The sequence below is a fragment of the Cydia splendana genome, chromosome 27 (assembly GCF_910591565.1).
Source record: "Cydia splendana chromosome 27, ilCydSple1.2, whole genome shotgun sequence".
NCBI classification, from domain to species: Eukaryota; Metazoa; Arthropoda; class Insecta; order Lepidoptera; family Tortricidae; genus Cydia; species Cydia splendana.
Genome location: NC_085986.1, coordinates 2,820,296 through 2,848,286, shown reverse-complemented (window position 1 = coordinate 2,848,286; position 27,991 = coordinate 2,820,296). Strand labels below are relative to the sequence as shown.

At 38.7% G+C, this 27,991-nt stretch overlaps 1 protein-coding gene across 1 annotated transcript in view; it reads right to left on the bottom strand.

Annotated features, from left to right (window-relative positions):
* Window positions 1–26,197, bottom strand: part of LOC134803809 (uncharacterized) — a 351,011-nt gene extending 324,814 nt beyond the window's left edge. Inside the window, exon 1 of the mRNA XM_063776646.1 lies at window positions 25,157–26,197. The gene's annotated coding sequence lies outside the window, so the exon portion shown is untranslated. The remainder of the gene's footprint in view (window positions 1–25,156) is intronic.
* Window positions 26,198–27,991: the final 1,794 nt, after the last annotated feature.

Genomic DNA, 27,991 nt, shown 5'->3' with positions numbered 1-27,991 from the left:
GAGCGCGTGTTCAGATATTGTGAACACCTTGGCCGCTCCTATATATCTGATGGCGACTGTACCAAAAATGAAATTTTTGCCAAAAACTTATGTATTACTTTTGCAGTAACGCGTTCTTGGTATAACCATGTATAACAAACGATAATTAAATGTATAAAAAGGATTTTTTTTTCTTTGCTCTTTGTAGTCGTATCCGACATCCGATATCGGATCGCACAATATGAAAAGGCTCTCACAGACACGTGGACTCAAACTGAAGTAAATTGGACATTTGGACGCCATTTTTATCTAACAATCTCGTTATTGGTTGTTAATATTGTATCCTGTAGTAAACTAATGTAACATGGAACATTATTAAGAATATGTTTTTATTCATACAGGGTGGCCAAAAAATAAGTCCATGCCCGTTGCCAGGGAGGTTTTGGGATTATACTCAGCAACTTTTACTATGGGATCAACCCCGAAATCGCGAAAAACATTTTGTCTGTTTCATACATTTTGGCTGGTCCATTTTCTATGGGAAGGTAATTTCTTTTTTATCGCGATTTCGGGGTTGGTCCCATAGTAAAATTGCTCAGTATAATCCCAAAACCTCCCTGGCAACGGGAATGTAGTAATTTTTTAGCCACCGTGTATAATACTCATGGACAAATTTAGAGAAACGCAAAAAAAATGCTTATAGCTGGTCAAGCAAATCTTGACAGTAAAAAAAGGCGCGAAATTCAAATTTTCTATGGGACGAGATCCCTTCGCGCCTACATTTTTCAAATTTGCCGCCTTTTTCTACTGACAAGATCTGCTTGACCAAGTATATTTACTCGATTACAGGCAAAGTAATTTCAAAATTAGTAATTAACCTTTTTTTTGACGTTTTTTCTAAATTTGTCTATGAGTGTGTTAGCCCAAAAATGTTAATATTTCATTTTTTTCTAAATGAATGATAAATTTGCAATTTTTTTCTAATGTAGAATTGTAGATACCTAGAGTCAGACCGAGATGAGTCTACAACGATTTTGATAGCCCACGCAGTGCAAGTGTCATTTGAAACGTCAAACTTCTATGAAATTATGACGTATAAATAACACTTGCACTTCTCCTTATGTTGACATGCTACCTAACTGTCAAAACTATCGCCTTTCCCGCTCTTTTTCTAATAAACTGTACATATGTCATGTGTTGTCTGTGATGTCCATAACAATAAATGTTTTTGTTTAGGTTCCCAGCACAATTCCTATTATCAAATCAAATTTATTCACCGAACATTATTATCGTGCGTGGTACGTCTTAAAACGTCGTCATTGGCAAAATCCCTCCTGCCAATACCACAGAATAAATATATCTAGATGGTCAAGCAAATCTTGTCAGTAGAAAAAGGGGCGATATTCAAATTTTCTATGAGACACTATCACTTCGCGCCTACATTTTTCAAATTTGCCGCCCTTTTCTTCTGACAAGATCTGCTTGACCAAGTTTAATAGTACTGCCGTACAGAAAGGAAACTTCCTACAGAACCGAAGTTTGACAGCGGTTCAGGGTCGAATCATGCTATCCCTTTCTAATATATGGCGCTATCCCTTACGGCTATTTAGGGTTGTCAAAATTCAAGTGATTATTTTATCTGTGGTCGTGCACGCAAAAGGACGTCAAGTGGTGCCAACCCTAATAATTGCTCGGAGCAATGCTGAGCCGAGCGGAGCCGAGTTTGGCCGAAGTCAGGAGTTTCGCACCCCTGCCAATACACACAAGAGGGGAAAGCCAAAAAAACACACACACACACTTGCACTGCGTGTGCTATCAAAATTGTTGCAGACTTAGTCTAACTCTATTTACCTAATAAGTATAAAGACGGCGAAGTCAAAACCGATTCTTTAACCACCGACGGCCGTCAAACGGATGATTTATCGGGCCGCCATCTTGTTTTTTGTTTTTACTTCGCCCTTTCGTGGAGCCGTGAAAGGGTTGGCATTTATTTCTGTTTGTTTAATTGTTTTTTATTGTACAGTTCGGGTATACAGAAGTGTATTATTGTTCTCTTTAAGATATGTATAACAAAACAATATTTTTTTACGTATTAGGATTGTAAAGAAAAATCTTATTTAGGATCGTTTTTCTAGTGGGGTAATTTGATGTCTTAGGTGTTTAATTTAATTCTTGTCGTAAATCGTAATGAGAGACTTTGAAAACACGACATCATTGAGCGTAATATGTACGTAACGAACTGCATAATTGCATGGACACATTATGGGCAGAATCCATGCATTTTTGCGGCTAAGTGTACAATATAAAATTATAAACATAACACATTCAGCGAAGTATGTGTCAGCTCGGCCCCAATTTTAATCCGTCCGTTAACTCAATACAGCCAACGCAAACTCATTCCTCAATTCCTCACCTCTGAATCACTACCTCAAACGAAACTCACTACCCAACTCACTAAATCAACAAATTAAATACTGCCTCCTCCGCCGTTCCTAACTCCATGGTCTTGTTTGTTTTTTTTTCCGCCCAGACATCTTTGATGTGTCCACGCCTATGTTCGTAATTTAAATTTACGGTTGCGTTCTGAGAACGGAACGCGTTTTAACCGTTAATTTTAAAAGGGCGTACCTACACTACTTTTTAATCTTGTTTAAGTCCTTTTTGTCGCATTTTGTAAAACGAATACAGGAAAGACGTAAATGCATAACTGATTTATAAGGACATATGCTTTTAGTATTTTAGCCAAGTTCTGGGAACGCATTTCTAGCATTATATTTTTAAAAGGACGTATTTATACTATTTTATTAACACCTTTATGTCTTTTTTCGTCAAAAATCATAGAATTGAAACACTCAACTGTATTGCTTTTTCTTAAAGACGGATTTTCTTGAATTTCCGTAAGCAAGTGTTGCCATGTTAAGAGTAATTTTAATGTGGTAATTTTCCCTCAGATCTATCGGATATTTCATATTTATGGTGGTTTCCTTTGCTCTGAAGATTAACTGATTTTATTATAGGAGTGCTGTAATGCGTGATATTACGTTACTTTGATCTGTGCTGTTTCGGAAGGTGGCCTTATCAACAAAATTATTGATGTGTAAAATGGAAACGTGGTTTTTAGGGTTCCGTACCCAAAGGGTAAAAACGGGACCATATTGGGCACTTGAGTTAGACCAAGAAAAGTCTGCAGCGATTTTGATAGCCCACGCAGTGCAAGTGTTATTTTTATACGTCATAATATCATAGAAGATTGTCGTTTAAAATGACGCACTGAGTGAGCTATCAAAATCGCTGCAGACTTTCCTTGGTCTCACTCTAAGACTCAACTGTCCGTCTGTCTGTCACCAGGCTGTATCTCATGAACCGTGATAGCTAGACAGTTGAAACTTTCACAGATGATGTATTTCTGTTGCCGCTATAACAACAAATACTAAAAAGTACTGAACCCTCGGTGGGCGAGTCCGACTCGCACTTGTCCGGTTTTTATACAAATGTTCTCAACTATAGCCGGTCAAACAACTTTGTAAGTAGAAAAAGGCGCGATATTTAATTTTTTATGGAACAATAACCTTTTACGCCTACATTTTTAAATTTGCCGCTTTTTTACACTGACGGAAATGGCTTCACAGACTATAACTTTTGACAGCTTGGCTTTCAGTGAAATTTGGAATAGAAGGTAGGTGAACAACCTCCCCCGTTCATAACCCTAAAAAGTAAGGAACCCTCGGTGGGCGAGTCCGACTCACACTTGTCCAGTTTTTCAAAACCACTCTTATAGTAACGGAAATGTTTGGACATATCTCGGGCAGACTATAAAAAAAAAGCAATTGAATAATGACAATCCTTCCCGCGGCTACTCGAAAGGGCCATGACAGCATAAAAAGAAAATGGCGGCTACATAAATCATTCGTTTTGACTGACGCGACATCGCTAGTTAAATGATTGTTGGCGACGGTGAAATTGATTTTATTTATGGTTGATATTCGTTTTTTGTTGGCTGTTTGAGTTTCAGCTACTGTAAGGAGTAAGCCGATAGTTTCCTGGTGTAAATTAAGGCCTGTGCATACCGGCTGCGTGTGCGTGACGAGCACGTACACGTTGTAGTATACAGATCCTTATGAGAGACGGCACACCGCTTGCGTGACGTGTGCGGCTCCAACATTTTAGCGCCAGCGCACGTGCACACGCACACGCAAGCCGGTGTGCACAGGCCTTTATTCATAACTAGCGACCCGCCCCGGCTTCGCACGGGTTTCATAAAACCATAACATGTTATACACTTAAATCTTCCTCATCACTCTATTGTTAGGTGAAAATCGCATGAAAATTGGTTCAGTACCTAGTTGAGTTTATCGCGAACAAACACAAACAGACAGACGCGGCGGGGGACTTTGTTTTATATGAAGGTGTAGTGATGATAGTGATTTTCTGCATGAAACTATAAATTCACTGATTAAAAATCTTATACCTTTAAACTTTAAAAAATATTTCGGGGATCTCGGAAACTGCTCTAATGATTTCGATAAAATTTGCTACATGGGGGTTTTCGGGAGGGAAAAATCGATCTAGCAAGGTTGCAATCCTGGGAAAACGCGCATTACATTACAATACAATACACGTAAACTTTATGATATTATGAAATTAACTTTAAAATCCCAATTCCGGACTATAATAGTAAAATTAAATTAAGCATAAACACATCTGACACTCTTAAAATAGAAGTAATTCATAAACCGACATACAAAATAAATCTACAATCAATACCATACCATCAATAAGGTGCGTGAACCAGAGACACATAAATAAGAGCGACTGGTAGAGACCGTCTAAGCCAGCCATGCCAGTAGCGTGCACAGAGATTTGGGACTGGGTAGGCAAAATTATATCAGAAAACCGGGCAAGTGCGAGTCGGACTCGCGCACGAAGGGTTCCGTACCATAATGCAAAAAAAGGCAAAAAAAAAAACGGTCACCCATCCAAGTACTGACCCCGCCCTACGTTGCTTAACTTCGGTCAAAAATGACGTTTGTTGTATGGGAGCCCCACTTAAATCTTTATTTTATTCTGTTTTTAGTGTTTGTTGTTATAGCGGCAACAGAAATACATCTGTGAAAATTTCAACTGTCTAGCTATCACGGTTCGTGAGATACAGCCTGATGACAGACGGGCGGACGGAAGGACAGCAGAGTCTTAGTAATAGAGTCCCGTTTTACCCTTTGGGTACGGAACCTTAAAAAATGAGAGCTACTAACTCACCAAAAAAATTGCGTGATGGTTTTCATTTTGTTGTCAAGTCTTTTCAATTACTTCTTTTTGGCTAAACGAAAGCTTCGAAAACGCATCATTTTTAATAGTTTGCACACACACACACCCACACCCACACCCACAACTTTCACAGATAAAATTATCCATTTTTTCACTAATCGCACTTTATAATTTCCGGCAACTGTTAACTGTTATCTCATAAACTCACCAAAACAAACAAACAATGGCGACCGAATAAAAAATGTAAATAAACTTAACCAAATACTGTAAACGAATAAAAAAATAGTCTCGTTTTTGCACTAAATTACCATAGCAAATGCTACTTTTTAAAATAGTCACGTAAACATCGGAACTATTCGGAAACTTTCGGGCGTCATTCGTTTATGTTTGGTACGAAAGACACTGCCTATTGCGTCTAAATGTGTGCGTTACTTGTATAATTGTGTGCTCGTACTTATAGGAAGGCCCACTACACTGTAACCGCGTAACGACGACTCACGGGGAGGCACACATAGAAAGATTTAGACGGAAATGTTTTCTGTCTTTGCCGTGCAAGGCACGTAGCGGCGCTAGTGCCGCGTGGTGTAAACTTCGTCGCGTAGAATTATTATAGATGATGACTTGATGACAAAGCTTAACCGGTAGATGGAGCGCTTATTAATTTTTAGAATGTTTTAAGTTATATCGATTACTGATAGTACGATCAGGTATAAATTAAATTAAGTAGTTTAAGAGGATAGACATCGGAATTATAGTAGGGTAGGCAGTGCCTTTTTGCCTTTATGAAGTGCACGCCACTGGCCATGCTCAACCTTTTTTAGGGTTCCGCACCCCAAGGGTAAAAACGGGACCCTATACTAATGGCTCCTCTACACGATGGGCCAGCGCCGGCCACTCCAAGGGACGCAGCCATGCGGTAGAATGAGATAGCAATATCACTTGCTCCCTCTAACGCATAAATGCGTCCCTTGGAGTGGCCGGCGCTGGCCCATCGTGTAGAGGAGCCATAAGACTCCACTGTCCGTCTGTCTGTCACCAGGCTGTATCTCATGAACCGTGATAGCTAGACAGAAATTTTCACAGATGAAGTATTCCTGTTGCCGTTATAACAACAAATACTAAAAAGTACGGAACCCTCGGTGGGCGAGTCTGACTCGCACTTGTCCGGTTTTTTATGGCGGCTACAAAGACGATTTTCCCTTTGTAGCCCCGGGCCGCAAGATGAGTTTGCTTAACCTCTAGCCGCCCAGAGACCTATAAAAAGGTCTCCTGTTCCATTCTAATTTGAACTTTGTGTTAACAAAATAAAATTTCATTTTGCTTGGCAAGGTTTGAGCCGCAAGATGAGTTTGCTTAAAGGTGACGTTCGGATGGCAAGGTTGTGTATCTACACCAGAGCCTCTACCATCAGTTTAAAGGCTTGGCCACACACAGAGCGCGACGCAGCGCCGCGTCCGCGCCGCGTGATGCCGACGCGAAGCCTGGTCAAACAGGGCGCGCGCCGATCGCGCCGGCCTCACGCTCTCAACACGCCCTCAAGGCGCGCGTGAACGCGGCGCGGCCGCGCGGGAACGCGGCGCACCGCTCGCTGCCTACGTCCGATCCTACTGACGTGACCTTGCGCGACGCGGCGGGCCGCCGCGTTCGCTCGGCGCAGCGCTGCGCACGCGCCGCGCGGACGCAATGGGCCGCGCGGCGCGGGGCGCGACAGAAGCGGGGCGTGATACCGGCGGGACGCAGTCTGTTTGACGTCGGTAACCTGTTAGCATGTGCCGCGGTCGCGCGGCGTGGACGCGGCGCTGCGTCGCGCTCTGTATGTGGCCAAGCCTTTAACATTGACATAACGCTCACGTCTACGTAATTTACTTTCTGTACATCTCGCTTCCACTATTGCTCGCATATGCGAGTACGAGCGAGATGCATAGAAAGTAAGTTACGTAAACGTGAGCGTTATGTCAATGTCAAAACTGGTGGTAGCCGTACAGGATCACCTGCTCGCGCACTCGCGCACGAAGGGTTCTGTACCATTAAACTGCAACAAAATCACGTTCGTTGTATGGGAGCCTCACTTAAATATTTATTTTATTTTGTTTTCAGTATTTGTTATAGCGGCAACAGAAATACATCATATTCTGTGAAAATTTAAAATTTCAACTGTCTAGCTATCACGGTTCTTGAGATACAGCTTGGTAACAGACAGACGGACAGACAGACAGACAGACAGACAGAGAAACAGACGGACAGACAGACGGACAGTGAAGTCTTAGTAAAAAGGGACCCTCTTTTTTACCCTTTGGGTACGGAACCCTAAAAACGGCGTTACAGTGTTGCTTAAGTCAATGCGTTAGAAAATATACTGGTGCCACGTACGATCAGCAGCAGAAGTTGCTAGGCGGGCGAGGTGTTCAAATTACCTTGACACGCTCTTATTCTCTTAAGAATAAAGTCGCGTCAAGATCATTTTGAACACCTCACCCGCTTAGCAACTTCCGCTGCTGACTGTACGGTCAGCGATCACTAAATTTCTTATGGAGATTGACATTTATTATTATTCACTAGTCTCTGGCTTAAACTATATGAGTTCATAGCTGTTTGTCATTGACCCTATATCACAGTCCCATTGTTAACCAATCAGAGCCAATTGAACTGTCAAAAAATCCTATCTCACTAATAAACTCCTAGTCAGATACGACTTTACGACAATTACTACATTTGTATCAGACGAATTGATCCCCAATGGATTTTGGACTTTAAAATGATTTAAATATAGTTTATTTTTGAATAAAAAATCCTACACTGATACGACTTTTCGACGATTACTACAGTTTTATAAGCGAATTAAGCAACTACGAATTTTGAACTTTAATTCAAGTTAAGTAGAGTTTATTTTCGAATGAAAGTTTAGTTATTCTAATAGTAGATATTGATGTAGGTTGAAATTTTGAATGTTTATTGGTATAAATTGTGATTAAATGGGTTTTTTAGTGGTATTGAAAAGGGTACTTGATATCATATTGATGAGTTCGAAATCGGAGAGTCATCTGATAGTTTGAGGTCTAAAAAAAGTAAGTACAATTAAATATCTGGGGATTTTCATTCAACTTGTACTTTAGAGCGCGACTTAAGTCGTGTTTCAGTAACGTCTAACCGTTACATTCCTGACAAAATGTATGGGGTTTGACATTGACCGTCAGTTTTGTAACGATTCCTAACCGGCCGTTAAAGGTGCAGTTTAAGTGTAAATGACCATCTAGGTACGGTAGGGCCACCCCACATCTAGCGTCTTTCGAGCGTCGGCGTCTCGTCGGCGTCTACAACTCTATGGCCCTGCTCGACGCAACGTCGACGCGACGTCGACGCTCGAAAGACGCCAGATGTGGGGTGGCCCTTAGATGTTGATGTAGTACAGTCAACGGTAAAAATATGGGTGTAGACAACTTACTCAAAAATATGTCCCATAGTTCTTAATTCACTGACATAAGAGTTATGGGACATATTTTTGAAATGATTTGTACACCCATATTTTTACCGTTGACTGTACAATAAACAATTGGGTGCTTTCCTAGTCCTAGTCAAATCAGCTTCTTTTTTAGAACTGGCAAAACGATTTGCTAATATGGAATTTATATGAAAACGAATATAGTGACGTCACAGTCGGGTCTACTCACCTACTTTTTATATTTTAATCCGATTTATTAAAAGAAATTGTGTTTAAAAATACCTGCTAGAATTAGACCAAGAAAAGTCTGCAACGATTTTGATAACATACGCATCGGAAGTGTTATTTATACGTCATAATTACATAGTTTGACGTTTAAAATAACACTTGCACTGCGTGTGCTATCAAAATCGTTGCAGACTTATCTTGGTCTAACTCTAGCAGTTATTTTTACACACAATTTCTATTTAATCGCGCGCACCCGAGCTGCATACATCGCTGTCATCGCCATTGTTAGCTAGCTCGGTACCCGTCAAAAACCGTCGGACCACTGTAAATTTCATTCGATAGCGCGACGTCACGTTTGCGTTAAATGTCATTTTGTATGGGATTTTGAGTTTGCAAGACGTTCCGTTGGCGCGCTGTTCAAAATCCCATACAAAAATAGACATTAACACAAACGTGAAAACTCGTCCCGCTACCGAATGAAATTCACACTAGGGGTTCTAGTAAAAACAACACAATGTCAATATAACACACTGACACTGCGGGGTTGCGAACTGCATCGCAGCCATAATTGTGTTTTTAGTTTTAAGATATATTTTGTAATAATATGTATGCTAGTTTTAAGGTATTTATCTATGGGCCAATAGTTGCCTGAAAATAAATGTTTTCATTCATTCATTCATAACACTTTAAACTCTCGCGTTTTGTACACATATTTAATTGCTATTATCCGCGGATCGTGAGAGAGGCGATTGAAATTAAAAAACACCCTAAAAATTTCAACCGAGAGGACGGGTACAAATTATTGTCTACTTGGGGACCAGTGATCCAAATGTTGATGTTATAAACTAATTTCGGGTAGTTTAGTGTTGTTTTATTAATATCTCTGTTGACATTTGCTGGGACGTCAGTCTTTCCGTGACCACAGCTGGTTCAACTCAGCTGAAACGTCGGAATTAAAGGTAAAAACAATGAAATTATATCGCGGTAGACCCGTTTGTGCAATTAAATATGAACACAATGTCAAGTTTGTATGTATTTTCCTACTAGTCAAATCAGTTACTTTTTTAGAACTGTCAAAACGATTTGCTAATATGGAATTTATATGAAACACATCGTGACGTGACGTCACGGTCAACTCACCTACTTTTTATATTTCTATCCGATTTATTAAATAGAACTTGTGTTTAAAAATAACTCCTCTCTGTGTTTTTTTCTAATAATTATCTGTTGCTTTATTTCATGCATGGTGTAAAATAATTTATTTTAAATACAGTATAATACTCTATTGCAATGAATTGTACATATAATGGTTAATACCTACTAAACATTTTTCATTGCGACAATTAAAACAAAAAGTACCCGCTAAACCGGCTACGAATCTTAGAACTATAAAGGCATAAACACACGATCCGAAAGCCGGGTGACCTCATGACCTTTCCTTTTTAGCGGTGTAAGCAGAAAAAATCGCGACCGGCCCGAGTGGCTAGGGGCGGGAGCGGTTATCGATGAAATGGGATTGTCGTTTTTTTCCTTACGCGCGCTGAGTAAGGATAACTGTGCTTTAAATGTGATTATTGTCAATGTAGTTGCTGTAGTGTGTGAACGAAGGAATTTAGACCAAAATTTTCATAGCACAATTACATTTGAATCAAATCAGTGGTGATTAACAGTTATCGACAAGTGCAAAAGTGACGGACATAGAGACCTGAACCATGCTGCGCCCGCTGCAGTGCACTTAGGGTTGCCAGATCGAAAGGCGCTATTATCGGGAAACAATATCAATTTTTCGGGATTTTGGGACTTAAGTCGGGAAAAAAAAATTAGAGATGCCACGATTGCCACGATGCCATGATTCGGCAACTATTCGGTATTCGGCCTATTCGGACACTGCCCAATATTCGGTATTCAGCCGAATGTTCCCTACTATTCGGCCGAATACCGAATATCTGTTGCATCTACTTAAAAGAAAAATTACAAAACAAAATACCAAAACTAGGTATATTTAATATTTAAAATGTATTCTTGGAAAGTAGTTAAATACTAAGGCACGTTTTTGAGCATTTATCGATTACGAAATATTTTATTTTTATCATGGGTCTGATTTGATTGACTCTAATATATATTCATTAATTCTGTTCAACATAAAAATATATCTTAGCAAACGTAGTGCTTTATTTGATGGCGAACAGTTTGCATAATAATTGTGACTCAAAATGTTCGCATGTCATGCCGAATATTCGGTCGCCGAATATTCGGTATTCGGCCGAGAGAGGGGCCGAATATTCGGTATTCGGTATTCGGCCAAATCACTATTCGGGGCATCTCTAAAAAAATACATTCAAATTAAAGTAATTGTATTAAAAACAACGATATTTTACATTATTGGCACTACGTCAGCTCGCTCGCTCGACGACAGTTCGGAACTTGAAATTATTGTTTTATAACGTGAAGCTGTTTTTCGGGATAGTTTACACTTTGTCGGGAATCGGGAACACCTGCTAAAAATCGGGAGAATCCCGCCAAATCCCGACCATCTGGCAACCCTAAGTGCACTAGGCTTTGCTGTGTCTCACGTTTAGCAGAAGGATTTTAGTGTGTAGGTACACGGTAAATGTCAAGTGACAGGTTTACCTTTTTGTGACACTATGGTTATGTGTAAATAAAGCATGACTAAACTTAGCTCACTTAATCAAATTTAGGTATTAACATTTGTAACGTAACGGATATCGCTTCAAAACCATACAATATGACAGTAGAAAATTGAACGAACGTGCTTATAAAACTAAAGGTATCGACAAATATATCGATATATTTACTTAGTAATAGGACAACCCTAGTTGTTCACCTGTATAATTCGAAGGGCCCTTGAGTGCACTAGGCTTGCCGTGTCTCGCGTTTAGCAGAGGGTAAACTTCGGTGTGCATGGTAATGTCAAGTGGAACGTTTGCCTTTTTGTGATACTGAATATCATTTTAATCCTTTACGTGTGGTGTGAGCGAGATAGCTATTCGGGAGCGGTGTGCGGATCCGTATTCAATGGGAATAGGGTTGCCAAGAAGCCTGATATGTCAGGGTTTCCCCTGACGTCAGTATTTTTGGTCCTTTGTCAGGATTCTGGGAGGGGGGGACTTATCGAAATGTCAAGTGTCAGGGTTTTAAAAAAACCTCAACTGTCCACTACAAGCTAGCCAAAAGTGTATGATTTTAGGAGAAATGTCCATCTATCGCGAAAGAGGTATGTCAGGATTGCAGCAGGTGAAAATCCGTGGTCTCTGCTTACCCCTCCGGGATATAGGCGTGAATATATGTATGTATGTATGTCCATCCAGGAAATATCAGAACTTGAGTGAAGTCCGGAATTTTGTCAGGATATTTTCGTTAACCCCCTCTACAGAAATCAAGGAACGTACCTAAAAAATCCTCGACGAATTGAGAATTTCCTTCGAAATCTTAGTTGCTTAAAAGTTAAGACACAGCTTATAACATCCAAGCTCACACCGTTTCTAATCATATACATACCGTACATCCAACCAAAATCTCTCTGAAAACTGAAAAATTCAAAATCCATGCATATTTAGCGGGGAATCTTCACAAACGGCGCATTTATAGCTATATGCCCGGGTTATGATATTTTTTATAGACATAGTACGCTTTTACGACAGCTGATATGAGTTCCGAGCTAATATCGGGATTATGGCTTTCGAGAGCTTATGTCTAGTTAGATTTGAAAATCTTCTACAGTTAGAGCGTTTAACGGTCGTCACACACCTGGAAATTCGTCACAAAATGGAAATGACTCGTCACGAATTGTGACTCACAATACCGGAAAAATAGAGTGCAGGGTAAATAATACCCTACGCTCTACAGCACAAACAAACCCATGATTATGTCTTGACAAATGTAATAAAAAATACAATGGAATGAAATAGGCATATAGGCTTATATTCATATTTCTGTGCATATACGAGTAGGCATAGGCGACTAGAGTTTAAAGATAATTCATAATACTTGAGGACAAGGGCGGGTTGATATTTTTTTATTAAATCCCATTTAAAATATTGAATATATTTATAATTTAAAGAATTGGGTATGCTCTTTTTACCGGGAATTCTCGGTTCTTATCATACAATGTCAGTCCAGTCCGGGGAGCATTTTTACGCAAACATACTTTATTTTAGGCTATTTTGAAGTTCAATGTAAAATTTTCCAATTTGTGACGAAAATTCAGGTTGTCTGGAAGAGATCGCTCTTTAGCGATAAGACCGCCTGTTGTCTGCCTCTATCTTTAATTGATTGTTTTTGTTTCAGCTGTATCTTTTACTGAAGTGTGCCAATAATAGTATATTACGACACAAGTGCGAATTACCTTTTCGCACGTGTATTATACAACGTTTTATAGTACAAATGGACCTTTAAATTTTTAACATAGGCACGTATTGTCCTTAATCCCGCCCTAGGGCGGTAAAGTAGCACCATATGTACTGTAAAGAGTATTCTATCTATCTATTTCGTCACCAATCGGAAAATTTCATTAAAATAACAATTCCATTAAAATATTTTATCTATTTGTAGTTTCATTAACCTGCTTTAAAGTAAAGGTCCCTTATTAAACAGAGGGCCATCTTTAACTTTGAGATAAGAATTTAGGGCCCTTTTGGAAAGTAAAGAAAGCGAATCAAACTAACATTTTTCTACTATTATCTTCTATTTATTATGGGTAATCAAATATACTGTTACTGTCTGTCCTTCGGGCCCCCCTGAGGATGGGGGCCCTGGGCACGGGCCCCATGTGCCCTTATGACAAAGACGGTACTGATTAAACTATACCTCGGCAAACTACCTGCACCCACATTTCTTATAGTTATAGATAACCATAGTCTAATAAATCACGGTCTTCTATTCCCAGAGTGACACAGGCCTACGTCACAATAACATGGCCGCTATATAAAGCACTATCGCATATTATCATATAGCGCTGTCGCATGATGACGTAGGCTTGTGTCAGTTAGGTGACCTAGAAAAGACGGGAATGGAGTACCAGGCGGAGTATATTATTATACCATGTAGATAACTTAGGGTCATTAAACAATGGCCTATTTTAAATAGCCTGAAGGTCACCTCCTTTCATGTTACCGTAAAGGGTTCATAGTTGTTACGATTAATTAAATAGCTTTTAGTTCAAATTAACCGACATTAGTGTGGCTGTGGCTATAACGTTCTAGAACGAACTAGGCCGTTCACTGTTACAGACATATCGTTACTATAGTTCGTTTTTTTTTGCATTAGAAAAAAGGTAAACAATCTTGACGTGTCTTTTAATTGAAAAACACTCTTGAAAAATAAGTCACGCGGCAAATATGTAACAATTATGAATCTAATACGATCATTTATATTCTTCTGCTTTCATATGTAATAGTTATTGATTTTTAAAAAGCGTTTTTCGATTAAAAGACGTGTCAAGATCGCTTACCTTCTTTTTAATGCTAAAAAAAACGAACTATAGCTTCTGCCTGCGACTACGTCTGCGTGGAATGATGGTGCTTGATAAAAACTATCCTATGTCCTGGGTCTCAAACTATGTCCAACGGGCCTCAAACCAGCGACTGATCTTTTTCCAAAACTCACAAAGAAAAGCTCGCTAATCGTTATTCGCTAATCCGCAGTTGCCTAGGTACAATTTGGAACCAGGCGACGTGTCGCGACTGCAGACGACATGTCGCGGCGACACGACCGCTTTTTTATGTATTTCTATGAAATACCAGTCGAAGTCAGCGGCGCGTCACCGAGCGGAGGACACGCCGCGCGACAGGTCCCAATTTCACCACGGCCACAATTGTCAGTGACATATGTCGAGCGACAATTGTCAAGCGACAGGTGACATATTACAATTTTATAAAATATTTTCTATAGAAATACTTACAAACATGACAGACTTTGCTACAATTGTATGTACAGTAGAGTCCGGTTATAACGACGCCCAAGGGACCGCTGATATTACGTCGTACTAACCGGACGTCGCACTAAAGGAACTGCCAATTTTAATATATTTTTTTAATTAAAATAATTACATCATTTTCTATTTATTAATACTTTAAGTGACAATCAAAGAAGAAAAACATTTCAACTAAAATATGTATTTACGTTAGTATTACAACACTTTGTCTTAAATGCAGAGACTTGTGTGTTTAGAAGAAGCCACTTTTGTAGGTAGGTACGCGTACTCACTCATCATCCGCAAAGTCCACTGGTCTTGTTGACACAGGATGTAATTTGAATTTTCAGACTGATATCATGGTATCATGTACAATGTATCTTTAGTTAGGTATTTAAATAAAAGTAAACAAAATCTACCCTCACATGGCTCCGCCAGTTGAGGGTAGAAGAAAATATTACACGACCAAATAATGTAGGTTAAAGTCAGATCGGTCAGTGACAGATCCAGGTTTTGTAATTGGTCGGTTAAATAACTACTCGAAAATTTACGAATTTTTTGTATACTTTTATTTAAATAGGTACCTAAAGATACAGACTATAAATAGCCGAAAGGGATAGTGCCGTATATTAGAAAGGGACAGCATGATTCGACCCTGAACCGCTGTCAAACTTCGGTTTTGTAGGAAGTTTCCTTTCTGTACGGTAGTACTATTTATTCTGTGCCTTAACGCCCCAATAATTATTTTTTACTGTCAAAAAATTCAAAGAAAATAAATATAGTACAGTCGCCATCAGATATATCGGAGCGGCCAAGGTGTTCACAATATCTGAACACGCGCTCTAACGCCCTGACAATAGAGGCGTGTTCCGATATTTGTGAGCACCTTGGCCGCTCCGATATATATGATGGCGACTGTACCATCCATACCTGGTATAATTATCCGATATTTATCGGATAATTATCGGGATAATTATCACATACTATAATTATGTGGATAATTTCGAACCCTGCTTCCATGAGCCGTGGTAAAATGCCGGGACAACGCGAGGAAGATGATGATGATCTATAGTCATAATTTTTTTTTTTCAAAATGGCGGAGCCATTGTTGTTCTACAGCTTATAGAGCCATAAGTACGGGTATTCATATCTATACTCTGTATCTTTAGGTATTTAAATAAATGTAAACAAACAATTTGTACATTTTCGGGTAGCTTCAACATTTATTGGTTAACCAACCAAATACAAAACCACCTAGATCTGTCACTGCACGACCTGACTTTAACCTACATTATTTGATCATGTAATGTTTTCATCTACCCTCAACTGGCTTAAGGAGCCATTTGAGGGTAGATTTTGTTTACTTTTATTTAAATACCTAAAGATACAGACTATAGTCTAGCTAGATAGATAGATGTACCTGAAGGTAGAAGGTACCTGGATGAGATTAGCTCAGGACCGGAACAATAAGTGGCGTACTAGAAGAGAGGCCTATGCTAAAGCGCTGATATGATGATGTCATACATTTCAAAATTTCGTCATCTTTACGTTTCCCCTACCTCGCGAAATTGCGATTATCTAACTGTAATAGATAGGCCCGTGTGCGTGCGCCCAATGGCGTATAAAATGTTTACGGCGTATATTCTTTACGTTCTGATTCAGAATAAAGGCTTGGCCACATACAGAGCGCGACGCAGCGCCGCGTCCGCGCCGCGTCCACGCCGCGCGACCGCGGCACATGCTAACAGGTTACCGACGTCAAACAGACTGCGTCCCGCCGGTATCACGCCCCGCTTCTGTCGCGCCCCGCGCCGCGCGGCCCCTTGCGTCCGCGCGGCGCGTTCGCAGCGCTGCGCCGAGCGAACGCGGCGGCCCGCCGCGTCGCGCAAGGTCACATCAGTAGGATCGGACGTTAGGCAGCGAGCGGTGCGCCGCGTTCCCGCGCGGCCGCGCCGCGTTCACGCGCGCCCTGAGGGCGTGTTGAGAGCGTGAGGCCGGCGCGATCGGCGCGCGCCCTGTTTGACCAGGCTTCGCGTCGGCATCACGCGGCGCGGACGCGGCGCTGCGTCGCGCTCTGTGTGTGGCCAAGCCTTAACACTAGCATTACTGTAGGCCAAGTACATGATTGGCGCGACCTTATCTCGCAGCGGGATAGACTCTGTATAGTTATCGATAAAATTCCCTTTTTTCGTGTAAATATCTATTATCATATGTACCTACATTTCAAAATTTCGTCGTTTTTATAACGTCGCGAAACTGCGATTATCTAACTGTAGTAGATAGGCCCGTGTGCGTGCGCCCAATGGCGTATTAGAACACCGACGCAAAACACTCGTATATTACGACATTTTTTTTGTGTCTCAATCGAATTAAACACCTTAGTTTTCATTTTTTTTTAATACTGACACTGTTGTTTCTTTATTTAATATATGATGATATAAAACATTTATTACATTAAATAATACAAATTTAAACGTATTTTGACGACCGGTCTGGCCTAGTGGATAATGACCCTGCCTGCGAAGCCGATGGTCCTGGTTCCATATTTGTTCCTGAGTCATGGGTGTTTTCTATGTATTTAAGTATATATTTATCTACATATATATATCGTCGCCTAGCACCCATAGTACAAGCTTCGCTTAGTTTGGGGCTAGGTTGATTTCTGGACGACGCCTTTCCGAACACGTCAGTAAATATAAAATAGGTTATAACTAAGGTTTGTACCTAGACTAAGCGTATTTCATAGTATTTTAACGAAACCCCCCGCATCTCACCATTAAAGTTGCAAGTACACTCGACTCCATTACGCCACTAATAAGCGAGATTGAGCCTAATTGCAGCTATTACGCGGTCGACTGTAGCCGACATGTGTTGGTTATTCCGTTGGAGTGCTAAAACGGAATAGTTTTGACCTTTAGGTACATCTATCTAGACTATACTCTGTATCTTTAGGTATTTAAATAAAAGTAAACAAAATCTACCCTCAAATGGCTCCTTAAGCCAAGTTGAGGGTAGATGAGAACATTACACGATCAAATAATGTTGGTTAAAGTCACGTCGTTCAGTGACAGATCCAGGCGGTTTTGTATTTGGTTGGTTAACCAATAAATGTTATAACTACCCGAAAATGTACAATTGTTTGTTTACTTTTATTTAAATACCTAAAGATACAGAGTATAGATATAAATACCCGTACGCCGTACTAGTGGCTCTAATATGAGCTGTAGAACACCTATGGCTCTGCCATTTTGAAAAAATCCAAAAACTGATTTCACGGAAACGTACGAACGTGTCTTGCTATTTTAGTCAGTCTCGGTACAAAAAGTACTGAGGTTGACTGAAGTAGCATGACAAATACGAACGTTTCCGAGAAAATGCGATGGAAAACAATAAAATTATGGCCAATCTGTAACTTCTTACCAACCGCCTGAGTTAAACGGTAGATTGTTCGTGACGAAACTATTTAACACAAACAGATCGTCTTAAACCCTACGTAAATCCATTGTTTATCAGATTCAACCCGATCCGACCCTATCCGATTTAAATGTAAATCGATCCGGTAATTTGGGTCCGTAATTATTGTAATTAGGGGTCCCGTACGAAACTGATGTTTAATGGCTTATATAGATTCAATTTATATAATGTTGTCTTTTCAACTAAAAGGAGATTGTGTATTTTTAAAACACAATTAATGACCGAGCGAGTGGGAAGCGTCCCCGTTTCAGCTTGTGCAAAAATGCTAGCTGAAGCTTCACTCGGTCAAATTAGGGAATATTACGCAAAACTCTGCGTAGGGGGCGCCACTACCACGATCTGGGGGTTTACCGCGAAACAAGAAAATCGTAATTTCGTTATCTAACCTCTCTATCACTCTTGCACATTCGAGCGATCAAGAAGCAGATAGCTAAATTTCGATTTTCGCGTTTCCCGGTAGTCCCTTGTTAACAAACCGCCTCGATGCATCAATGACATATTTAAATATTTTATTGTCTGTGAAAACTTGTCAAAAAACAGTTTAAGGCACAGTATGTATAAGTTACTCCATGGATTACTAGCTAGCTTATGCTGCACTCTGGCGGCAGTACATTGCAGTAATACCCCCTATTATACGTCCAAGGTGACATGTACCTATTCGCTGATGACTCCTGTGACATTTTGACAGCACCCTCCATACAAAACCTAGAGGAACTCGTAAAACAGGACATCAATCGAATGCAAAACTGGTTCATCCTCAATGGCCTAGTCCTTAACCTTGTGAAAACACAAGTAATGCACATCAACTTAGGTGGTAGACCTCCTAGGCCTCTATCAATTCACATTGACCACACTCCCATAGAACAAATTCAACACGCAAAATTTCTGGGGCTAACTTTGGACTCCGCCCTCAAATGGGACCAACACATAGACACCCTTTGTAAGAAGCTTTCCGGTGCATGCTTTGCTTTAGGTAAGCTTGCTCACGTACTGCCTTATAAAGAACTACGATCAACCTACTTCTCACTCTTCCATTCTATAATGTGCTACGGCCTGGAACTATGGGGCACAGCGGCAGAGTGGCATCGAGTTTTTGTACTTCAGAAACGTGCCCTAAGAATCATAGCCAGAGCCTCACCAGGTACGTCAGCAAAACATCTATTTGCAGACATGAAGATACTCACATTACCCTCTCAATTCATATTCAACATAGCTAAACACGTACACACACACAAACACACTTTTGTTACCAACAAACTCACACGCACCCGTTTAGGTAGCAAGGAACGACTGCTTCCACCACCCCACAGACTAAGCAAGTCTTCAAAGACCATGCATGTCTTAGGTCCGAAGATTTATAATGCACTGCCCAATGACATCAAAATGTTAGATAGTACTAATATGTTTATTAACAAACTTAAAAAATGGCTTATTGATAGAACCTTTTATACTGTAATGCAATTATTTGAAATTGAAAAATGCAATAACTAATTAATTATTACCTAACTATAACTAATATGTACCTATCTACTAACATGACATGTTACCTATTTTAATCTTGTCATACTATTTCAATTGTATTTTTAATCTAATGAACATAATGATTATTGTAATTTTAATTCTAGACATACATTTTTTATTATTCTCAATAATGTGATAATAATGTGTATTTTATTTTCTGATGTTGACATGTAATATTTTAAGAATATTATGAATAAATGAGTATGAGTATGAGTATGAGTATAAAGGTGACATTCGGATATCAGCTGCAGCTGCATAACTGTTGCGGCGCCGTTGTTGCCTCTCTAAGGTAAGCATTCTGAGAAACATTGCTTTAATGCTATATAAGGATGAAGGTACTTAAGAGCCCTAAAGGCCTGTGCACACCGGATGCGTGTGCGTAGACGTGCACGTTGTAGTATACAGATCTTTATGAGAGACGGCACACTGCTTGCGTGACGTGTGCGTGTGCGGCTCCGACATTTTAGCGCACGCAGCCGGTGTGCCCTGCCCAGCCGCCTATCTGTGCGTATAGCCTAAGAAATGATGATATACGCGAATACATCTGTCATCCCGATCCATTTTTACTTTTCGATTGACGTTTTTCGATATACAGTGTAAAGTTTTAATTTATGACCCATTTTGTACCTCGTCACAGTGACAATAGTATGAGTCTCTAGCGACTTTCATATTGATTGTCACTGTGACAAGGTACGAAATGGGTCATAAATTAATACTTACGACCGTATAGGCCCTGAAGACCTAGCACATGATTGGCGCGATAGTATGTCGCCGCGAGATAGACATAAATAGACAACCCGTCTTTTTTTAACAGTATTAATTAAAGAGGGACGGGTAGTCTATCTCGCGGCGACATACTGACGCGACTATCATGTGCTAGCCCGGCATGTGTGTAGACGCCTTTATAGTTGTTGGAAATGCGCTCGGCGAGCATTCTGAACAGCGTTGCTTAATGCAATGTAAGCAGATACCGCGCTAATGCGTCGGGTTCGAATCCCAGGTGGATGCGTTTTCACTGAAATCTATTATTAAAGTTAGACGTTAGGTGCCTACGTGCTGGACAGAATTACTGGTACCTAATGGAGAAGTTAAATAATAAAATTAGGTACTACCTTAATGATGGCACTGAAAAGTACAAGTCTGTTTAAAAGATCACCTATTATTAATACTAGTTTTTACAATATAGGAGGCAATCGAACAGACGAATCGCCTGATGGTAAGCAATATTCGTCGCCCATGGACCCCAGAAATGTTCAATATCAAAGGGGTTACAAATGCGTTATCGGAATTTAACATGGGAGTACGCTTTCTTCTTGAAGTTGTTAAGGTCGTAGCGGTGCGAAAGTACCGCGGGCGACATTTCATTCCCGTTTAGCTGACAAAAACATTTTTGACAAAAACTTAATTTAACTCGTGTTACCAGCCCGCAATAGGGGGGTATTACTGCAATGTTCTGCCGCCAGAGTGCAGCACTAGCGCCTGTAGTAAACCATAGAGTTACTTATACATACTGTGCCTTAAACTGTTTTTGACAAGTTTTCACAGACAATAAAATATGACATTGATGAATCAAGGCGGTTTGTTATAAGGGCCTACCGGGAAACGCGAAAATCGAAATTTAGTTATCTGCCTCTTTATCGCTCGAATATGCAAGAGTGGTAGAGAGGTTAGACAACGAAATTTCGATTTTCTTGTTTCGCGGTAGACCCCCAGATTGTGATGGATTGTGGTAGTGGCGCCCCCTACGCATAGTTTCGCGTAATATTCCCTATTCACATGTCAACGATAGGTATCCCAACTTAAATTTAAAACGACATGTAATGACATGTTAAAATGTAACTATGAAACGGAACACGTTTCATTTTGACAGTTGACGCGGGTAGAAGTCGTTACCTTTACCCCCTTTACCCGATTCGGGATAAAGGGGAGTTACGTACTCTGAGATAGTTTACAGGCGGGCGATTTTGCAGAGACTTTGCAAATAGCAACCTCAGCTGCCCCAAATAAATACGCCGTATCATATAAGTGAATAAAAGAGACCATAGTAATTAATAAGGTGTTAAAATATGAGGTTAAAAGACGGCACAACTCAATTTCTTGAAAATTTTGGATGAAACATACTTCAAATTAAATTGAATTCCTCTATAAAAATAAATACTTGCTTTAATAAACATAAAGTATACAACATAAAGTAATTTTTTTGTTGTTTTTTACTAAATAATGGAAAAAAACATGATGAATTCTAATTTGGAACCAGTTCCGGAATTCCGGAATTGGAAACCATCCGATCCGATATTGCAAGTGCGGAAATGTCGCCAATGTCATCATCATCACAAACGTCAATTGTATTTATATAAAATACACGTTGTCACGTCAAAGTCTAATTGTTCCCAACTACATCCTCCCAAAAATACAAAATTATTATACCGAACATTCTCCTCACGTGTGAAAGTCAACACCGACATTGGCAAATTCACCCTGTGCAAAATTGCAGGGAGTAAGCCAGAAGAAAAATAAAGCCTAATGGGGTTGGCCGGTGGAAGTTTTTAGCAGATGGCGCCATCATAGCTTGCCCCGTCAATCCCTAGAATTGTGTCAAATTTTAGTTTTTTTAATACCCTGGATGCCAGCTCTTTAAGCCAAATCTCATAGAAAAAGGGGCGAGCTATGATGGGGCCATCTAGGCAAACCTTTGACAGTTGCCAACCCCATTGTTTTCTTTTTCTTTTTCTTTTCTCTGTAAGTTAGTACTGGTTTGGTATTTTTACTGTTATGCTTTTTAACTTGTTTTTAATAAAATAAATAAATAAAACTCAGTGCAGTCAACTTGGACCGACTTAAATAGGTATTTGGGGGGGACAATGTTTCACAGATCAACCAAGCCCGAAACTAAGCAAAGCTTGCACTATGGGTACTAGGGCGATGATATACATATAAGTAAAATATAGTCTGTATTTAAGGTATTTAAATAAAAGTAAGTAAACAAAATCTACCCTCTCCCTAAGCCAGGTGAGGGTAGAGGAAAACATTACATGATCATAAATAATGTAGGTTAAAGTCAGGCCATTCAGTGACTGATCCAAGCGGTTTTGTATTTGGTTAGTTAACCAATAAATGTTAATAACTACCCGAAAATGTACAAATTGTTTGTTTAATGTAATATGTAATAATCCTTTATTTCAGACAGTAAATTTCATTTTTTCTACAGTTCTTGCGTATTTTTTTTTCCCTGTCTGTGTGCCAATTATTGGCAAAAGGCCTCCTCCAACCTTCTCCATTCCTCTCTATCCTTGAATTATCCTTAAATTGTTTGTTTACTTTTATTGAAATACCTAAAGATACAGAGTATAGATAACATCCATAAATCAGGAACAAATATTTGTGATAAACACATAAAGAAATGCCCTTACCGGGATTCGAACCCGGGACCTGCTTCGAAGGCCCGGTCACTACCGACTAGGCAAGGAGGCCGTCATACTACCTTTAGTAGACAGTTCTGCCAACCCTGAGCTCTGGACGCCTCAATCACTTTTCTTTTATTTATGGCATCTATTTCAGTTTAAAATTGTAGTTGTTTATATAGAAGTATAGCAGAAGGAAACAATTTGGTTATAACACTGATAACTTGTGATAAAAAAGGTTACACCTAGGTACAACAAGCCAATCTCACGCAATGACAAATGAAAGTCCATTGCACAAACAATTATAATTCTTATGTATCTGCTGCAATTATGCTTAAAGTGGACAGAGACTAAATGAAGAGTCAGAGAGAAAAATAAAATGGAACACCAAAATATACATGTCCAGTGTTCTGTACCAAACTTCATGGTATGCTTATGGTTCTGTCCTCCCGCCAAGTCAGTTTTTTCTAGATTTGTGTTTAGTCATTCTTTGGCATATTTATGTGAATTGTATTCAGGCGACTATCTATATTAATGAATTCATTCATTATTTCTCCGTGCAATTTTGCAGCTCACTGTATCTAGATTGTATATCATTTTCTTTATTTAGGGTTCCGTACCCAAAGGGTAAAAACGGGATCCTATAACTAAGACTCCGCTGTCCGTCTATCCGTCTGTTTGTCTGTCACCGGGCTGTATCTCATGAACCGTGATAGCTAGGCAGTTGAAATTTTCACCGATGATATATTTCTGTTGCCGCTATAACAACAAACTAAATAACTAAACTAACTAAAAACAGAATAAAATAACTATTTAAGTGGGGCTCCCATACAACAAACGTGATTTTTATTCCGTTTTTTGCGTAATGGTACGGAACCTTTGTGTGCGAGTCCGACTGGCATTTGTTTTGTGTTACCAAGACAGAGAAAAAATCCACAATGCAAGCATTATAAAATATAACCAAGCAAAAAACATCTGCAACACAGTTTATCATGTTCCAAGTTTCTTATAAAAAGGTTTACATTCAATTTCAAGGCAAAAAAGAACAGCCTAATTTGGCTAAACATATAAACCAAATAATAAAACAATAGATGCATACAAAAAAGAAAACAAAACACTTGAATTAAAAGGACAGGAAAATAAAGATGAAAATACTTCCTTTATCATTACAAATAATAAGGAAGTTGATAATAAACTAAGAAATTAATTTAAATCTCATTGCTAAGCATCAAATTACTTTTCTTTTCAAAGGGCAAAGATATAAAAGGTCCTTTTATAAAGAGCACAGTCTAATCTCTGTGGAATGTAATTCAATATGCTTCATTTAAAACCTGTTCAACTATTCAGGTTTCAAGACAGGTCCTTTTGCTATACCCGGTTCGCTGACTTACGTATATTTCATTGAGAAACTTTCTCACTAAATACGACGAAAACGAATGATAATTATTAATATCTGATTACGAAATTGAGAATTTGACATTATAAAACACCTACGATAATAACAGTATTTAAAAAGTTGGCTGTCCCGATCAAATGTCAAAGCACAATAGAAAGATGTAAATCTGTGATAAAAAAGAAAATTCACGCGATTTTGTACACACAATGGTGTTTTATCTATTTTATTGTATTGTAGACACGACATTTCATGTTTTGTGACAATGGGTTTATTCATTATTTTATAAAACAGGGACACGAAAGACGTCGATTATTTTATTACTTGGTTACAATGGCTGTTTATAATATTACCTAGACACAGTAATTAGATTAGTAAAAAAAAACATCTTTCTGACACTGACGAGATTATAATCTATGATTTAGAATTTTTTTTTACAAACGTCTTGACAATCAAAATGTGATAATGATAAGGTAAGTAGCTGAATGAATAAATAAAAGTTAAATAATGTTTTGTTTACTAACCTGCTTTTGATGTATTGAAAACTTGAATGCACAACAAATATTCCAGTACAAACACTATTCACTAAAATAAAATCACTTTAACTGCCTCCGGAAACACGTTGTTTATTAAAAAAAACATTCGTATTGCAATAACCGGTACGATATTGACCCGAGCCTTTATGAAACCATAGGGAAAATATGCATTTTTTATTAAGTTATATCGATTCTACGCGAGTCGAGCCTCCACAAAAGTAAAGCTCGTGAATCGTTGTCCGAACCAACAGGATCTTTTATGTAACAATATAACCACAAGCACCTTCGTAATTTCATTAATAACACCTAAAAATCGATTCCACAACACAGTTCACTACAATTCGAACTCAAGACTGCGGTGGTGTGTGAAATTCATTATTTTACTACATAATAGTCGTGTATTATAACCTGCTACGGCCACTACACATTTTATAACGAGTTAACAGTGTTATTTATCATTTTTTCAGTATTTAGAACAATTTCCGTTGTCATTTTTCTATGATTATATATCAAACAATAAGAAACGACGGGAAACCGCGACGTCCGCACGCTACGCGAGTTAGCGATGACACTAAAGTCGAGATAGATGTCGCACTACTCGCCGCCATTATAGAAAATGGCGACCGACACCAACCGTCAAACCACGACAAACTAATTTCAACCATAACTTATTCGAATACAGTTGAAACTGCAATATCAGCCTTAGGTCATTATAGAAGTTTTCGATTGTATAACACGACTAATTTAAAAACATCGCAACCACTTCTGTTACGAGCAGCGTGTCATGTGTTTTTCGAGTGTTACTATAATTTTCTTACATCTCGCTCTCTCCAAGTTTTAGCTCATATGTGTAAGAGAGGCGTGTATATTTTAAGTACGCGTGCGCGAAGCTCGTCCAATTTGTTTCGTCTATAATGTCGTTACAGCATGTTCGCCCTTAAGACGTCGTGATAAGACATATAGATTATGTTGTAATTAGCCATATCCAAGTGATTAATCAAATTATTTTTATTGTTCAACTACCAACAGTAACACAGTGCCGTATAAAGCTTTAGTATAACAATAAAGAATTTTAGCTTAGAGGCATGGCAATTAATTTGTAGATATTTTATTTCCGATCATAAAAAGAACGCAATATTTTATTACTGACGTCGAGCCTATCCCGTTATTGCTGTTTATCGCTGTGGATAAAATGATAACATAAAACACCTGTCAAATTTTGACAATTAGGTATATGAACGTGAGAGCGATAAACATTATTAGATCAACCTGTATATTTTTACAAAGAAAATAACTGCTCAGTTATAGCGGCATTCCAGCTCAAAAATATTTCTTACTATTATTTATAAGAAAAATAAAATAAAACAAACATCAGTCTCACGGAAGTTTTGTTATAAAATATAACTCGAAAATAAACTGCAGAATATCGCGCATTTTTGAGTAGGTAGGTACCCTAGTTATTGACGGTATTGTAACTTAACTTTAATAAAGTTTTTATTGATATCTGATACGGAAGGCACACATTTTCTTCGAAAACTTGCGTATTTGCGATGTTTTATTTCACTTACGTACTACAGTGTTTGTTAGTTATTAAATCAAATCGAATTTTTTTATGTTTTTTTTTGTTTTTTTTTTAATGTTTTTTTTTTTATTATTATTTCACGAATTAAATGTTCTATAAGACATAAATAATTTATTGTTAGATTAGGCAGCGCAAATGAATACCATAAGAATAAAAATCAATAATAGGTTTTTAAGTTTTATTATGTTTGTTTATTTCTTTCTTTGTTTTTATCAATAAAGTAACAATACGCTCGAAGCATCAGTCACAAAAAAAATCTATACAAATTCTTATCGAGTAATTTAATTTTATTGTAAATAAAAATGGGTACTTAATTACCAGCACCTGCTCCAGTGATAGACATTGGCCAATCTGTGGTAATTATCTTCCGAAAACGTCGTTATATTATTATATTAGCCTAAATTCCTTATTAAACAACCTTTACCATCTTTTTTCATTAATAAAAACATCTGTGATATAATATCACTTTTTCAAATATAGAAAAAGCATTTTTCTCGCAAAGTCTGTTGGAAACATCACAGAAATTAACCCAGTGAGCGAATGAAAGCAATCGCACCACAAAGCGCCCGCCTCGGGGTTCGAGTCTTGTAAAAATTAACTTTAAACTGAAACGGGACTTAAGGGGCTACCCCACGCCAATGACCTTCGATCTGAATCCCTTAGGTTTCTAATATTTTTTGTAGCTTATTATATTAACAGCAACGGCTTTAAGCAATATAGTATCCCATATTTACTTCAAAGTTCATTCTCTTCGAGATATTTGGCATTTGAACAATTTCAGGCTAAAGAACTGGTAGAAAACCAGTTTTATAGCCATAACTTTTGTGTTCATTAGTTTAAAATTAAAACCCTGGCCACGTTCTTCGAGGCGTCAAAGATGAACCCAAATATGTAAATTTCGTACATGTAAAAGCCTTCACTGCAAACTAGATACGAAAAAGTGTTTTTTAGACAATGTTTAAAAAAATCATAAAAAAATAAGTATTCATTTCTTTTAAAATCCGGTGGACAAAACCGGAGATAGAAGATTGAAAAACCGATAACCGTTTGTCTTATAATTCTATCTGTAGTGCAAAAAAAGGAGATACGATTCAAAACGTGTCAAAAATCGATGAAAACCTCGGGTAGCCCCTTAAGAACGCTTTATGGAAAGAAAATTACGGTGATCTTGGTCTGTTGTAGAAAGTTTAGTTTTTTCTTGTCTGTGGCCTAGTGCCATTGCCAGTTCGAAAAATAAGTGT